This window comes from Rhineura floridana, chromosome 2 (assembly GCF_030035675.1).
Source record: "Rhineura floridana isolate rRhiFlo1 chromosome 2, rRhiFlo1.hap2, whole genome shotgun sequence".
Classification (NCBI taxonomy): domain Eukaryota; kingdom Metazoa; phylum Chordata; class Lepidosauria; order Squamata; family Rhineuridae; genus Rhineura; species Rhineura floridana.
In genome coordinates, this window is record NC_084481.1 from 140,260,187 (window position 1) to 140,274,221 (window position 14,035).

Consider the following 14,035-nt stretch of genomic DNA (forward strand, 5'->3'; position numbering starts at 1 on the left):
GCAACGTAATGACTGTAAAAAGACATTCCTTGTCTGACATGCTCTTTGAGCATCTTGTTCTTTTGAGACATAACAGAAACATATTATAAAAGCATTTCAAGTGTAAAATTTGATTTCAAGAGCTGGGGTATCTTCATTGCTTGGGGGGATGTGAGATTCTGTTATGCCATTATGTTAATCTTATGGATAAAATTTTTTATTCTACTACCCCCTGTGTGTGTGTGTTTATTTTTAATATTGTTTTAGGCTTCTTAGATGTGCAGCAGCCAAGGCCAGCACCTTGTAGGAGTTTTTTAAAAAAAGTAACTGAAATGTAATTGTAGTGATTACTTTTGAGAAAAAGTAAAGTAATCAGTTACTTTCAGAGCAATTGTAATTGTAACGGTAATTACCACTTTTTTGGGCCAAGTAATTGTAACTGTAATTTATTACTTTTTAAAAGTAATCTTCCAAGCTCTGATGATTCTATGATTTACATGACTTAGTATTTGTACACGGTCTTTTCCTAATTAATGGTTGTTCTTCATGGCTGTAGGACCCTATGTAATGCTTCATACATTATTGAACAGTGTTTCTATCTTTAATTTTATTTTTAAAGATGTCAATCATAATCAAACGCAGCACATGCCCTGTGACACATTGACTTTTTAAGTTTCTTTATATCTAGGCAGCTGTATTTGGAAAGGGCATCTGAGTGTAATCTGAGGACCCTGCATTGTTCCATAACTTGCTCATAACTGGTGCTCAGTCCAAGGCTTTGTCACAAGTTATTTTAAGCCACCTGATAGCAGTAGCATTGCTCACATACTCTTTCTCCCCTGCCCCAACACACACTCACACACTCACACACACACACACACACACACACACACACACACAGAGAGAGAGAGAGAGAGAGAGAGAGAGAGAGAGAGAGAGAGAGAGAGAGAGAGAGAGAGAGAGAGAGTTCTTCTCCTCTTGCCCTTTCCTAGCCAATGCATGTAACTACTAGGAAGTATTTAAAGACTGCTGGATCCTTAGCATAAGCTATTCAGAAAGGTACAGGAGACAAGGGAATACAACTCACTCTGGTAGGTACTGATGAGAAAGTGTCAAAAGGCTCTGCTTATGTTTAATGAGGAGCACGCTGAGCATTTTCCTTTTCACAAAGAGAAATGTATTCCTAAAAGTCATTGAATTTACAACTCAAGGTAGTACAAATCATAAAGGATGTTCTGAATTTTAAGTTTCTGGTGGCATGCTCCTTTATGTGAAGTCCCTAACATGTTATTTGTTAACAATATTTTTTTAGCTATCCCAAAAGTATGGTTCTTTTCTGTCATTTCCTTCCATTTAAATGAAAATAATTTTAGCTATAGCACAATGTAATGTTTGTGAAAATTATATGAGAAAGTGATGGTTGGTATCTTGACTTCCAAAAAGTGTAAATGCTATCTACTTTGAATAAATTATCTTAAGAAATATACGTAATGTGCTATAATAAAATGTTTCTTGCCACCTAATACTGTTGCTGCTACTACTACTATTACTGTTACTAGCAGCAGCAGCAGTAGTAGTCTGGAAACAAAGTTAATTTATGGCAGCCAGATTTTCAGTTTTCATCATCAGATGGTGTTATTTTTTACTTAGAATCAACCTTTAGATTTCCTGATAAAGCAGAGAACTGAGGGTGCACGAGACATTTAATTCTCTTCTTAGGTCAGCTGTACATTTTACAGTAAATGCAGCTTAGGCAACTTGTGTCACAAGGGATAGTAATTCAGTGAAAACAGCATTACAGCTTTTGTCATTTGTGCTCTATCCAAATAGCATGAGTGAAACTATATTTCTGTGTTTTTCTTTGTAAGCAAATAAAGAATACATGTAGAAATAGAAGTCATTGTCATCAAATATATGCAACATTTATGTGAGGGTGCAAGTTCAGTATAATGGTCTTAATAATGACAGTATTGACAGCCCACAACTGTTCCTCTGTTGCCGATTTCAGTTTTCCAGGATTATGTTAAATCATCTCAGAATTTGTGGTGTTTTTTGTGGTATTATATTTGAGATATGTTTTGTTATAATAGTAATATTCAGTTGTTGTTGTTTAAAAAAGAGAGGGGCCAAAGGCCTGCACTGCTATTACTGCAGTTTTCTTGTTCTAATCTGGAAGACTTCATTCTTATTTCAAGGTAGGGTTGTCAGTATGGAATGCTATCCTGTGCATGTTTACTTGGATGTAAGCTCCACTGTGATCAATGGGGCTTACTTTCGAGTTAACATGTTTAAAGGCCAAAACCAACTAGTAAAGTATAACTTATCAATACATCTCTGTGGTAGGTGAACCTTCAACTTGAAATTTCAGTGGCTCAAGAAGCACCTTTGAAGATACAGTTTGCCAGTTGTGTGTATTATTATGGCAAACAGAGAGGAAAATGTCTACCATACTTCCACGCATGATGAGAATTCTGGGATAGTAGGGAAGGGTTAAAATTCTCCTTGCTCCTAAGTGTAATACAGACAAGGAGCTTACCAGTGTGATACATGTCTGTTTTGGTAATGGCAGTCTGTATTTACTACAGTTGGACTGAATCTTGTTATTCAAATCAAATCAAATAGTATCTTTATTGCTTGGTTAACCGACCATTGCGACACATTAAAACCACTATATACAAGGAATTAACAATAAAACATATTAACACAACTTAAATAGGCTCTGCAGAGAAACAGCTGCGGACAGTACTTAGGGGCAAGACGCACTTACTAGATCTAGTCTCCATAGCCAAGTTCAGAAATTTGGTCACTTGGATTGTAATTGGTCTGTCAGAGCCCTGGAGGAGAACTACCAGAAAAGAGTCCATAGAGCGACCTGGGAATGCTTGCAGAATGGGGCATAAGAGACCAGTCCTAGGGCTCATCCAGACGGAGAGGGATAATCCAGGTTTTCCATACCCACTCTGTCAGCTGAGAGTCCTCACTTGCCCCTTTTCCCGCTCCTTTCCCGCTTTTTGCTGATACTAAAAACACGCTTTTTTACCTGCCGCACACGCAGCCCGAACATCTTCTCGCTTTTTTCCTGTCCATGCCCCCGACACATGTTCCGATTCGTTGGGAAAATATGACGTCTGCTCCCCTCTCCCCTTCCACTGCTATCAGTTCTGCACATGTTGAACGCGGAAGCGCGAAAGTTTGAATTTCCTGTGGGTGCAATGGAGGTCATGGCCCAAACCGAATTTGGAGGAGGGGGCCACGAGTGTTCCCGTAGCCTGTGGGGCCCTGGGCAAAATCATAGGTGGCTGATGAAAGGGCGGCGGGCAGCACAAAGAACCCACTCAGGCAGGGGATTCGCACCTCCCCCCTAAAAGCCGTGAGCAGCCTGCTTCACAGCTGATGAGCCGGAATCGGGCAGCACAAGGAATTCACTCAGGGGATTCAAACCTCCCGCCAAAGTACCTCACACAAACCCGATTCACAGCTGATGAGCAGAGAGGGGGGAAGCTGTCCAGCCACTCATCTGGGGATGGGGGGTGCCCCAAGAGCGGGAAGCGGCTTACGAGGCTGCACGGCTACAAAGGAGAAAAACACGCCACAGCCCACCCAGCTTCTCATCGCACACAAACAACACGTATGGTTACGGTGTCCCCCACTTTACAACACCATGTCTGCTTGGCAAGTCTTGCAGAACTGCGCATTCGTGGTAAACCAGAATAGTTACTCCATTTAGCAAGCGGCTTCTTGGATATTTCCCGTTTCAGCTTGCCAAACACTCCCTCTGGTTACAGTTAGCCATAAGTCAGGATTGCAGCTAATTCCGTTGCTATGGGCGAAAGGCTATAGCTCTGTGACAGAGCACCTATAGCAGCATATCTGCTTGGCAAGTCTCGCAGAAATGTGCATTCGTGGTAAAGCAGAAAAGTTACTCCATTTAGCAAGCAGCTTCTTGGATATTTCCCTTTTTGGCTTGCCAAACACTCCCTATTGCAGCCATTTATAAGCCCCAGCAAGTACATCATAATTTGGGTGCAAAAGTGATTTGTGTTTCCCCTTCCAGTTTCCCCTTCCTTCTGCTGCTTTCACAAATATGCTTTCTTGCATTTCTGCAATCACGTTAATCCAAAACGGTTAAACAGCTTTTCCACCATGACTTCCTACTTCTGCGCAAACCTGCATTTCTGCACCTGCGCAGTATATCCAACAGCACTGATTGGCCATGTTTTCCCGGGCGACGTTTCCACACAAGCGCAAACGTGCAAAGGACGGGATTGGCTGGAAAAGAGGAGGGGGACTGGGGAACCGTCCCAGGACCGCCCATGCAACAGCATCATCTCTTAAATCCGCGGTATTGCGTCCAAGCGGCCGAAGGAACCACGGATGATTCACGCTTTAAAAAAGTGTATCGCATTTTCCGCGGTTGTGCGAAAGCGGATTTAACCGCGCGAAAACGCGCTTTTGCACTCGGCGTCATCAGGACGACCAAAAAATAATGAGAACACAAAGCGGTCATGTCACACATTTTGCAGTTGTCTGGATGAGCCCCTAGCTTCATCATAGAAAGGGCACTTAAACAAAACATGTGAGACCGTTTCAACTTCAGGTTTGTCACAGGGGCAGTATCTGTTGCTCCTTGGTATTTTCTAAATCTTCCCTCCAGAAGTTTTGACGGGAGAGCATCAAAACGGGCCAAAGAAAAGGCCCTTCTATACTTTGGCACAGTTAGCCATCTTAAGTAGCGCATCCCTTCTTTGCGAGGGGAGCCTGATAGGCCCAATGAGTGGGGGGAGCATGGTCCCACAGCAGCTGCAAGGAGCTCCTGGTTATCAATATCGTGCAACCACTGTTTGACCAGCACCATAGCTCTGTCGTGTTCCATGGCAAGCAGGTCGACAGGGGAAAGGCCAACCGCTAGGATTTTGTCCCTCACCAATTTGGACCAAGTAGGGGTAGTGGAATCACTCATTATCTGCCTCACAAATGACTCTTGAGGTAGCATAGGACTACAACGAAGCCAATAATGAATAGTATGAGTCCAGGCTATACAATTTATAGAATTTAGGCCCACCTCCAGTTTGAGGGTAGCCCCAGAAGCACATCGTGGGACACCTAGAATGGATCTGAGGAAAAGGTGGAAGGAACCTTTGAGTGACCCCTTTAAAAAGGGATACCAGATTGGGGGCCCATATAGTATCATTAGGATTATTTTTGTTCTTGCCACACAAATTGCAGCAGGGACAAATTTCCCGCCCTTAAGAAAAAAGAAGCGGGATATTGCACCCAGGTTTTTCTCAGCCTTAGCTTTGACATAGTTTGTTTGGGATGTCCAGCTTATTGTTTCATGGAACCACACCCCCAAATACTTGTACGAGTTGACCTGCTCAATTTTAACAGACCCCAAAAAGCAGGGGAACCTCACTTTTCTCCTTGCAAACATTATTACTTTAGATTTCACATGATTGATAATTAGATGATTATTTTTGCAGTACTCCGCAAAGCCCAAGAGGAGTCTTTTTAATCCCAGCTGGGTTTGAGAGATCAAAACCGCGTATTCTGCATAAAGCAGAATCGGCACCTTAGTAAACCTTAGTTTGGGGGAATGAGATTGTATCCTTCTCAGGGTATTAATTACATCCATTACATTAATACATTAATTACTGACTCTCATTGGGCATGGTGGAGATCCCTCATTAGCCCAAGTTTTAAATCATGTTTATTATTGTGACAGACGCTACATAAAAATAAGCAAAAAAAGCTTGTCCATTCTAAATCTCTCAAGGGGCTTCCTTCTGTATTGGTCCAAGGTGGTTTCATTTCTGCATGAGACAGCTCGGAGTTGCTGAATAAAATGTTAATCAATGCTCTGCTGAAATCTGAGTACAAACTGCATGAAGGTTTCTCAGTTTCATCCAATAAAAGGTAGATTAGATTGCCCATGGCCAACTGTTGCACTATCAATTCTTACGGGTGGAGCAAAAAACCCCAATAACACTCTGAGGGTGTGAAGTAGCTCTGCTGGGAAGGAAAAATTCCCAAGACCTGCCTTTTTCTTATGCAGCTTCTATCTGTTCCCAAATGTAGCTGGCTGTAGCTTTTTCTGCCTTGGCCCAGCCCACCAGACTTTCATTCAGTGTTGATGAAAGGGATGGAAAAGGTTTGGCAATGTTGCTATAAATAGTCCCAGAAGTAAGGCTTCCTTTCAGAGTTCTGAGAGTAAGTGATTTGTGAGAGCCTGTTATTGTAAGACGTTTGTTGACTGACTGACATTTGTCTTTGGGTAGCTTAAAAAGAAACCTTCTACTTTAATCCTTTAGAAATGTCTACAGTTGCAACAGTAAGTCTTAGCATAGCCACAGAGGCATGCAAGGCTTGACTAAAGTAGGAGTTCTGTGGCAAGCAGAGAGGACCATAGCTAGGCGTATGCTGAAGGAGGTTTAATTGCTCACATCTCCAGTTAAAAGGATCTTAGAATCAGACAGCAGGAAAAGAGCTTTGCTTAGAGTGTTCCCACTCAAAGTATTGTTTATTATTCTTATGGTTTTTTGTTCATTTATATGAATCTCATATATTACTTTCACCTTATTGCACAGAAATAAAACAAGTACAAACTTAATAAAAACTATGCCAATTTAAAATTTCTACAACATGAAGAGCAACATCATAAAACAACAGTGCACCCTCCTCCAAAATATGGTGGAAAAGGCACATCTTTACCTGTCCTTTAAAGCACTGTTAAGTTTGTCAAGACACACTTCAGTGGGAGAGAGTTCCAGATGTATGGGTCCACCACTGAAAGTCTCTTCCCCAGGCCTCCAACTTATGGGCCATCAGGATAGCCTTATTGCAGTCTAAAGGGTGTTCCATACAAGGAAGCTCCTCTTTCAAGTGCTATCAGTGTGCATGGTGCTTTAACAGAGTGGAAGAGGTCAGGTCTCTGCCCCCAGGAGTTTACAAGCTAAAAGAGGGGAAACAACAAAGGAAGAGGAGGGAAGTGGAGGCAGAGCTAAAAAGGGAAGCAATAGCTGGTTGCTTCAGTTGCCCATCCTGAGTTACAAGCAGACAGTACCAGTTTAAAAGGACAGGTTGTCTGACTTGGTGTAATGCAGCTTCATAACCAGCCCAACTAGTTATGTGGCAATCAATGAATGACTAGTGAGGCAAGTCTGTCCCCCATGTTTTAAACTGGGGAACAACCAAATTGACTTAATACCAAAACACAAAAATTTCCCCATTTTTTTTACCTCTAGTTGGTAATTTTTATGAGGGAAAGACTGGATGAATCTTTCAAAATCTGACATCCTTTGCCTCAGTTAAGAATATCTCACTTGTTGTTTTGTCTAGCACCACTGAGAGAAACTGAGCAGAGCTTAAGGATGGGGTGGGGAGTTTATATAAAGAAAGTGACACTCCTGCCAATGACTCAGCCAGGAGTTCAGAACAGCCTGACTGATAATGTGGTGTGCTAATGTCAAGCTAGCATTTGATCATCCTAGAAAATATTACTCAGATGCATCAAAAAAGCACCATGAGCAGAACAGGCACTTACCTACTAGATTCTGTGACACATCTGAAACATGAGCCAATAAAGAAGACATGATGCTCAGGGTTGCTATGTCTTATACTTGCTTTTTGCCACCTGCCAACCAACTGTGATCATAGCCCCCATCTGTATTTTGCTGCCTTGTCCATAGATTAATAGAATAAGGGCACAATATTTATTTGCCTTTTTCTCTCTGAGCTTTCTGACACTGTTGGACTACATTCCTATCATCCCTTGCCATTGGCCGTGCTGGCTGGGGCTGATGGAAGCAGAGTCCAATAAGAACTGGAGGGCCATAGGTTGACCTCTTTATTCCTGTAGCACAGGAGTGGCTAAAACAACTCACTGTTAAATAAACATCAAAGGGACACAACAGAAGGCCAGTGCATCATCTTCTCATTGCTTGCCTGCTCAGAGAGGGCAGGTACAGAGGCAGTGAGAGCACAGGGTTCTAGTATTTTGCAAGGGGAGAAAATTATCTATTCATTTTCTTCACATCATGCATAATTTTATGTATCCCTATTATTCTGCTCTAGTCAGGGTGGCGTAGTGGTTAGAGTGTTGGACTATGACCTGGGAGATCAGGGTTTGAATCCCCATACTGTATAGCCATGAAGCTCACTGGGTGACCTTGGGCCAGTCACTGCCTCTCAGCCTCAGAGGATGGCAATGGTAAACCACCTCTGAATACCACTTACCATGAAAACCCTATTCATAGGGTCGCCTTAAGTTGGGATCGACTTGAAGGTAGTCCATTTCCATTTTTTCATTATTCCCCCCGCCCTCTTTTTTCTAAACTGAAAAGTCCCAAATGCTGCAACCTTTCCTTATCTTGGAGTTGCTCCAGCCCCTTGACAATTTTGCTAGCCCTTTTCTGCACCTTTTACAATTCTGCAATACCCTTTTTGAGCTGATGCACCTTCAAATGCTCCACAGGTTTCTGTGAATCAGTATGCTGCATGTGCCCTATAGAACGCAGTGTATGGGCTGGTTCACATATGAGCCAAGATCCACATTAAAAATGCTGCTTTTTCCATCGGGATTGATTTTGACAGTTTACATACTTCCACCCTCGCTACGAATAAATTGGCTGTTTTTCTTTTTAGCATTCACACGCGTGCGCATTTATTGCTATCAGTGTTTCCTTGTTGCCGCGCCCACACATTAGAATGTTAACTGTGGAGGCGGGGAAGGGACGATGTTTCCCTAAACGAAGGGAGGAATCGGCGCTTGAAAGAAAGGGAATCACCTACAGCTGCCCTACTAAAGGAAGCATTAATCGTTTAATATTATCGCAGTGGGGTGAGTGGAGCAGATGATGGGATGAGACACCAAGGCAGCTCCCCTTTTCCCTGTGCTTTTGGGTGCTTATAAATTACCCCAGCGGCGCCTTCCCCATTCTCCTCTCGCCGTGGCTGCACGTGCTCCAAGCCTGGGTATAGTGAGCAGCGTGTAGCAGTTTGCCCCCCCCCCCCGCAGCGAGAGAGCTGGCCAAGGCTGAAGGGGAGTCTCCCTCTCTGGGAGCCAGGAAGGAATTTACCGAGCTCCAGCTCTTCCCTGCTACCCTCAGGGAGTAGTTGGTGTCGCTGCAGAAGGGTGAGAATGAAGGGGTGGGGAAAAACCCGCTCACATCACATGCAGAGAGCTTTCACAGAATTAGATATTCTAGGGTGAATAATTTAGATGAATGTGATTTTGTTTAAAGGAGCGGGGTAGAAGATGTATTGGGGGGAAGTGGGAGAAAGGAAGGCAAGAGCCACCGGAAGTTGCTTTGTCAACGGCTGGAAACAAAATGACGCCCAGAGACAGTGAAAGGGGCAGAGAAAAGGGAGGATCTAATGGCGAAGAAACTGTGCAGCCAGAAATTAATACACAGTAGAAGCGCACCGAAGTAGATGTGGATTTTAAAAGCAATTTTGGGTTTTTGTCACATCGATTTAATCTGGAGTTAAAGGCAAAAGCAGCTGAATCTACTCGCATTGGGGAAAAAGTCGTGCAAATGGTCCAAATTAAAAGGATCTGCAAAAAACATCAGATCTGAATTATACTGGCATCTGATCAGTCCCTATGTGAAGGCCTTCTGCAATCTCTCTTCATAACCAACCATATCATCTCACAGACACGCTGCCTGCAGGAAAGAATTTCTTTTAACTTCTGTCGCTGAGCAATGCCTCATAGCAAGCTGCGATAAAATAGCATCTGCTGAGGGGAGATCAGTGAGAAGACTGAAATAAAGAAGGAAAGGAGCTAAGCTTGAAATATGAAGTGCCAGAGAATCTAGCCAAATGCTGCCTGTCCGACAGGGTGGCCAAAAAAGAGAGCAAAACAGGATACCACTTTGCAAAGGATAATTTAGATGTATAGCTGCAAATTTAGGAAAAAAACAATTTAAATAGAAATGTGATCCATCTCACCATAGTGGGGAAGACTATGGCCAGCGGAGTTGTGTAGCTGCTTAGTCTCCTGGCCAGGTGTGAAGTACTGGTGGGCAGCTACTTCTTATAGGCTTTTTTAAATGAATCTTTAAAATTGCTTTGGACTGGACAGTCTTTCAAGTAGAGGACATCTTCAGACTGAGGACTTTCTTTTGATAGCTTTTCAAATGGAGGACTGATCTCTCTAAAATAGGACATGTGGCTACTCTTTTCAGTCAGGGTTGGGGAACCTTCGATCTGGAGGCTGAATGCAGCCCTCCAGACCTCTTTATCTGGCCCTTGGAACTCTCCCCAGCCCACATCCATCACTGGCCCAGCTGCACATCCGGAGTGTTTTTTGCCTGGCTGGCACGTGTCCTTGAACTCTGATAAGGCCTCTTGCTTACCTGGAGAGAGGGCAGAAAGGGGTGTGTGAGGGTGCACAGAAATTAACTTTCTGTATAAAGGTAAAACTTGCATTTGTTTTCCCACTCATTTTTTCCTCTGGCCCCATTTACCTTTGCCATGTGGCCCTCAGAAGGATGCCCAGGAGAGAATGTGGCCCCTGGGCTGAGAAGGTTTCCTCACCCTGCTTAAAGTCTATAGAGTTCTACACTGCCATTACAATGGTATTCTTGCGGTAAAAGTTTACTACTGTTTTTGCTGCTGGAAGAACAGCCAAGTATACCCCTATTCCTGATGAATACGCATGACTAGGAGTATCAAAATGGGTCCTTCAAAGAGACAGGACAAATGCTTCAGGAATGCAGCGTAATCATCTGCCCCTCCTACGGAGCAGAATAGTTAGGCAGTGTTTCCTTTTCAAAGGCAGAATTCTTCATATCCCCTTAATATGCACTGCATATTCCCACCACAATGTGGAAGAGCCACTACTTTTTTCTCAGCATGGGGATAAATCCAAGAAGTTCAGCAGTAGCTTAATCTCTAAGGCAATGACATGCAAGCAGAGTCAACGTGAAATACTCTGTAAGGAATAAATAGCTGCAGTTTGAAAAGGCAGGTGTGAACACATCACTGTGGCTGAGACAGTAACTGGAACAACAAGAGGTGGCAACTGTTTCCCAGATTCAGAACTTAAGGAAATTCCTGCACCATTAATAGTTGCACAGAAAGCAACATTTTTCTAAGTGCTTTTTTTAAAAGGCAGAGGTAAAAGTTCTTCATGGAGAGCAATGCAGTTTGAAATGTGTGTGTGTTTTGGTAGAGAGCCCTGCAAAATTGGCAGGAAAATTTTAGGAACTGTGTAAGGCCACATCTGCACCATACATGTAGTTTGTAAAGGGTGCTGAGTTGTTAGGAGACCCCTATTCCTCTCACAGAGCTACAATTCCCAGTTTTCCTAGGAAGAAGCATTGATTGTTAAACTACTCTTAAGAAATGTAGCTCTGTGAGGGGAACAGGAGTCTTCTAATGACTCACAGCACCCTTTACAAACTACAGTTCCCAGGATTCTTTGGGGGAAGCCAAGCCATGACTGTTTAAAATTATATAATAGTGCTTTAAATGTATAGTGCAGAAGTGGCCTCTGTTTCATAAAGGGTGCTTCCGGATAGGAGCTTAATTTGCAAATAGGTCATTGAGACTGTTGCATTGTTGGCAGCAGGGTTTTACAAACAACTGTCTTATTTATTCTGGAAAGGATAAATCCAGATTGAAGGGAAGAAAAATGGTCTGGCATTTTGATGCCAGTAATGTTGTATGAATTCTACAAATAACTTGCATGCATGAAGAGCACTTATCCCTCAACCCATCTGGAAGCACCCAAGGTCTCAGGAAGGCACTACAATTTCACAGTAGTGGCCACAGTCTCTGCTTGGCTTTTCTTTTTTGCCACTGCTACCAGAGGTGATGTAGCTCCTCCAAATGGCCAACCTCCCTGGGCCTACCATTTCTTTCCCCAGCATGCCCTGTAATGATACTACATCAAGACGTAATGTAATTCCAAGGGGCATTCTGGAAGGTTGCAGGAATGATGACCATTAGTAAAAGACACACACAGAGAGAAAAAGCCACCAGAGTCACCACTGCAAAATGGGAGGCCCAGCCTCCACAAACCTTTTGGCAACATTAATTATCCCTGACAACTTTCCAAGATGCCTCAGCCTCAAATTTGACACCTGCAAATGAGGCAGATCATTTGGGAGTTAATTTTTACCCAGCCCTTTACTCCTCACACCACCAAAGTGTTGGGATAATGAGAGAAGTTAAGAATGTAAGAACATAAGAAGAGCCTGCTGGATCAGGCCAGTGGCCCATCTAGTCCAGCATCCTGTTCTCACAGTGGCCAACCAGGTGCCTGGGGGAAGCCCGCAAGCAGGACCCGAGTGCAAGAACACTCTCCCCTCCTGAGGCTTCCGGCAACTGGTTTTCAGAAGCATGCTGCCTCTGACTAGGGTGGCAGAGCACAGCCATCATGGCTAGTAGCCATTGATAGCCCTGTCCTCCATGAATTTGTCTAATCTTCTTTTAAAGCCATCCAAGCTGGTGGCCATTACTGCATCTTGTGGGAGCAAATTCCACAGTTTAACTATGCGCTGAGTAAAGAAGTACTTCCTTTTGTCTGTCCTGAATCTTCCAACATTCAGCTTCTTTGAATGTCCACGAGTTCTAGTATTATGAGAGAGGGAGAAGAACTTTTCTCTATCCACTTTCTCAATGCCATGCATAATTTTATACACTTCTTGTTGGCGTGTGCGTGTATAGATCATACAAGGATGGAATCCAAGAGTCGCATAGAACAGGAATAAGCCAGGCCAGGCAAGTTCTTGTAAGAGTCTTTACTAGGCAAAGACATTAGACACAGTTCTCTTCACAGACAGCTTTTCCCCCACACAAAGCTTTTCCAAGCATCCCACCTTATCTGCTTTCCCAGCCAGCTGCTGACCTTGGCAAACTGGCGCTCTGTTCTTACAGCTTAACCCTTCTGCTTCAGGTTTCACTCTCTCTGCTAAAAACCCTGTCTGTGAGTCTCACAGCCTGCTTCACTGACCAACACTTCTATCATGTCTCCTCTGACCCGCCTTTTCTCTAAACTAAAAAGCCCCAAATGCTGCAACCTTTCCTCATAAGGGAGTTGCTCCATCCCCTTGATCATTCTGGTTGCCCTCTTCTGAACCTTTTCCAACTCTATAATATCCTTTTTAAGATGAGGCGACCAGAACTGTACACAGTATTCCAAATGCGGCCACACCATAGATTTATACAACGGCATGATGATATCGGCTGTTTTATTTTCAATACCTTTCCTAATTATCGCTAGCATGGAATTTGCCTTTTTCACAGCTGCCGCACACTGGGTCGACATTTTCATCGTGCTGTCCACTACAACCCCGAGGTCTCTCTCCTGGTCGGTCACCGCCAGTTCAGACCCCATGAGCGTATATGTGAAATTCAGATTTTTTGCTCCAATATGCATAATTTTACACTTGTTTATATTGAATTGCATTTGCCATTTTTCCGCCCATTCACTCAGTTTGGAGAGGTCTTTTTGGAGCTCTTCGCAATCCCTTTTTGTTTTAACAACCCTGAACAATTTAGTGTCGTCAGCAAACTTGGCCACTTGACTGCTCACTCCTAATTCTAGGTCATTAATGAACAAGTTGAAAAGTACAGGTCCCAATACCGATCCTTGAGGGACTCCACTTTCTACAGCCCTCCATTGGGAGAACTGTCCGTTTATTCCTACTCTCTGCTTTCTGCTTCTTAACCAATCCCTTATCCACAAGAGGACCTCTCCTCTTATTCCATGACTGCTAAGCTTCCTCAGAAGTCTTTGGTGAGGTACCTTGTCAAACGCTTTTTGAAAGTCTAAGTACACTATGTCCACTGGATCACCTCTATCTATATGCTTGTTGACACTCTCAAAGAATTCTAATAGGTTACTGAGACAGGACTTTCCCTTGCAGAAGCCATGCTGCCAAGTTGTACCTGGTAGAATCTTTTTTTCCATGCAACTCTTAAAAATACAGGAGCCCTGTCAGAATCTGGGAGTTGTCCACCCAAATCAAGGAGAAAGAACTTTGAAAGGGCGAGAATCCCTTTCACATCACTCTCTTCAGTTAAACACACTGTTCAAAGCCTTCTACAG

At 43.4% G+C, this 14,035-nt stretch overlaps 1 protein-coding gene across 1 annotated transcript in view; it reads left to right on the forward strand.

The window, feature by feature from the left end:
- Positions 1-955: 955 nt before the first annotated feature.
- Positions 956-14,035, forward strand: part of CSRP3 (cysteine and glycine rich protein 3) — a 43,201-nt gene continuing 30,121 nt past the window's right edge. The window contains exon 1 of the mRNA XM_061610671.1: positions 956-1,070. The gene's annotated coding sequence lies outside the window, so the exon portion shown is untranslated. The remainder of the gene's footprint in view (positions 1,071-14,035) is intronic.